Here is a 3,849-nt window from a genome sequence, read left to right as displayed (position 1 = left end):
TTTATTCCTCTCCGAGGCACACTTTGATGCAAAGCAGTTCGAGCAGAACCAGGTAGATACCAGAAAGTCTAGTGCAGCTCTCACCGCGGGATTCCAAAGCTTCAAAAGTCTCCCGTTAAGAGGAGTCCGAAACTGTTCTATCGCTGATCGTGACTACTGCCGTCGTGAACATTGGCCTGCCAGTTGTAAGTAACTTTACACAGTTTTTAAAAACTTTTACAGTTCTTACATTACAAAAGAATGACATAAATTTTCATTGAGTTTACTGAAGGAAAAAAATTATTACCCATACCATCCCAGATGGCCGGTCCTACAAAACTCAAGTAACAATACTCTGTGGTTACTTGATTCAAATATGCAGCTGTAGTCTAAGCTGGGATAAAAGGAAAGTATTTTAATTAAGTTGTTTTTCCCCTTTTAGACTTCGGTGCTGAGTAGTAAAAATATGTGATGAAGTGTTTAAATTTGCGTTCTGTGACACTGATAAACATCAAAATGTTTCAGTGTAAGACATTTTAAGTCATATACACCCAAAACAGACTAAAAATCACAATTACGCTAAGCCTTTCCATTCATTTACAGTACAAACATTGTGATACTGTGTTAGCACCCTCACATCTGATGGCCCCAAAATTGTTTCTAATTGGAATTTGTCACATCTTTCTCTCTCTATATATATGGCTCTGGGCACTGCATATGGCAGATGTAGCGTGGTTGATATGTAACAATTAACATACTCATATTTGCTAGTATTTGGCCAAGGTAATTATGCACTTAACTTTTTAAAATATTTTACTAATCAAATATAGCCAAAAATCATAATATGCGCATTCTTATTATCTTAAGTTGGTTTAATATTTTGTTTACTTAACTTTATGATTTAATTGTTAACTATTTCTTACACAGCTCTATTGTAAGATATATGCCACAAATCACTTTCCAAGAGTTTTGGTTGATAGCACATATTTACTGATTTAAAGTACTTTGCATACTGTAAAATTATATTGTTCACTTTAAAATGAATGAAACTGATGTAAAAAAATCAAGTTTTTACACATGAACTTATAGATTTGATTTCAGTATTGGTTGTCAAATTCTTACTTTACTACAATGATACTCTGATTTCCTTTGGCCAGCTATTATCTTTTAAAGAAATTAAAATTGAAAATACAATAGTATTTTATCTAAAGTTGATTACATTTTACTTACTAACAGATTTTAAGGCTTTACTTTTTCGTAATACTTGTCTTAAAACTACTGATGTTGTAACCTGTATTTATGCTAATTTTCTTCTACATTCAACACATCAGCTAATTCAATTACGTCTGTAATCATACTTTAAACTCTTCATTAGACTCAAAAGTTATCGAACATTGCAAATTAGATTATGAACAAACCATTTTATACAGTAAGACTGTGTTTATTATACATGATGAAATAAATGTCAGTTTGAGTTACCAGAGATTTGTGCAACAATAAAAAAGCATTAGTTCAATAGTTAAATCTGTATTATAACAGTTAGTTATTTCACTTTTGAACAAGGGAACAAAGTCCACTTTCTGTTATGTATGAAATGTTTAATTAACAAGTAGAACTACTTTTAATCCATAGATATAATACTTGCTGTGAATGTGATACTTTAAATTTACCACTTATGGAAGTTAAAATGTATCAGACCCTAAACATATTTTATATAATTACTAATGAATACATCAGTTTTTATAAAGAAAGTTTGACATTGTTCATGACATCACCCTAGATTTATACAATAATTAAAATATTCTTCATATCATTTTTGTTTCAGAAAGAATAATCAACATTATTCATTACAAATACCATACTTTTGTTTTATTAACACAGAATTTTGTAGTGTTCTTGATATTCTTTTCTCAATAATTTTGAGTTAGAATACGATATTACCTTCACAAGAAATTGTAGACTGCATTTTTACTTCATCATTGGTAAATATTTTTGTCAGGTATTTCTTGTTGACATGCTTAACATACATCACTATGGGCATATATACTTACTTCATCACATGAAAATGCATAACAGAACCATTAAAACTGTAAGCCCTCCTAATAAGAAATTTCTTAAGAAAAACTCACACACAATAAATTAAAACTAGCAAAAAATAAAATATGAACATAAATTCAAATAATAATAATAATAATCAGAGATATCAAGCATCACCTTTGAATTTAATATATATATATATATATATTTAAACATGCAAAACATTTTATTTCTTGCCCTATAATATCCAAATCAGTAATTGCTATTTTTGAAATATTTATATATATAATTTCATTTTTACAGTTTAATAGACATAATTTTCAGTATATTGTTATCAGTGTATTAACATGTCATTTAAATTAATTAATCTTAAAATAGTTAAATAGCTATTTGTAAAATTACATGAAAAAAAAAATCACAGTTATTTCTGTGATACACAACTCAGTATGACCACAGTAATAAATAATTATGTATAATTACAAAATCAGAACAGTTATATTACATACGCAAAATTTATAAAAGATGTTAATATAAAATGAGACAAATGCTTGTATAATCTTCATTTCATATGACCTGAAACTTACATTATGCAATAATTATTTATGTATCATGTACACATAAATTCCTTTACATACATCTTGATTACATATTACTACTATTTCTAGCTTCCCCTTATTAAGTGATGCAAGTGTTGTAGCACAATGTGTCATTGGGTTTTCTATAACAAACACAAATTAGAAAACAAACTGTAGAATTACTTTCAAATTTCAAACCAGGATTTAATTTTGGAATATGCAGCATTTTCAGCATCAGTGCAATAAGATTTAAAAAAAAAAGGAACAAAATATTGCAAGTTTAATAATATGGAAATGATTTGGATTATTTCATTAAACTTGGCATATTTATACATGTACCACTGCTGGGTGACATGTACCCAAGCACTTGAGTTGAAAATGGTCCCAAAAAGGGCAATAAAGTAGGACTAAATAGTACAAGTTTTCATGTTTCCCAATAAATACTGATTTTGTGACAAAATGTAAAACACCCACAAATACAAAATTTGATATGCATTTACATATACATTATTACTACATGTGATGCCATCTTGCACCAGAAAGGCACAGTAAGATCAAGGTCTATGCTACATTTTTAGTTTAATTTACAAAACTTAAAAATTTTAAACAGTTTATATTTAAGGAAAATACTTAGTATTAAGTAACTATTTTCTATGAAAGCAAAAGTAAGCAGGTTTGTTTATGGATGAAATATTTGTTTCAGTCTTTACTAAATACACACTTCTGTATCTACTTCCACCCTATTTGTATTGCTAGTTATTTATGTATTATATAATTACCGAATTTTGTATATTTTCAGTGTATATGCACTAAATCTACCCTGACCACCACAATAATATTTGGGAAGGTGTACATATGGAAGTCTTTCTGAGGGTTTTAATGAGTAAATAACTTTCTGAACATAATTCAGTGGCATTAAAGTTTTGTTTTGTTGAGATGTTAAAATTATTTTAAACTTTTACACTTTTTAAGTTCCAGTCTTTGTTGAATACACACCTTGCATTGTAACAAGTTTAAAGTATTGTTGCGTCAGCGAGATCACGTGACTATTTTGACGCCACCTATTTTCTAGAAGTATCTTGTTCCTTCGTGAATGCCCTAGCATTTACTAGATATATATTTGTCTGGTATATATATATACACCTGGAAAAAAGTTAAGCACCCCCGTGTTTTTTTCAAGTGATTCAGATTCGACGTTCTTGTGACTGATTATAAATTACCATTCAATCTAAACGTGTTTATCAAATGAAATTATGCA

The sequence above is a fragment of the Limulus polyphemus genome, unplaced genomic scaffold, assembly GCF_000517525.1.
Source record: "Limulus polyphemus unplaced genomic scaffold, Limulus_polyphemus-2.1.2 Scaffold76, whole genome shotgun sequence".
In the NCBI taxonomy this organism is placed as follows: domain Eukaryota; kingdom Metazoa; phylum Arthropoda; class Merostomata; order Xiphosura; family Limulidae; genus Limulus; species Limulus polyphemus.
The sequence above is the reverse complement of the archived record's forward strand: the minus strand, read 5'-3'. Positions refer to the sequence as shown.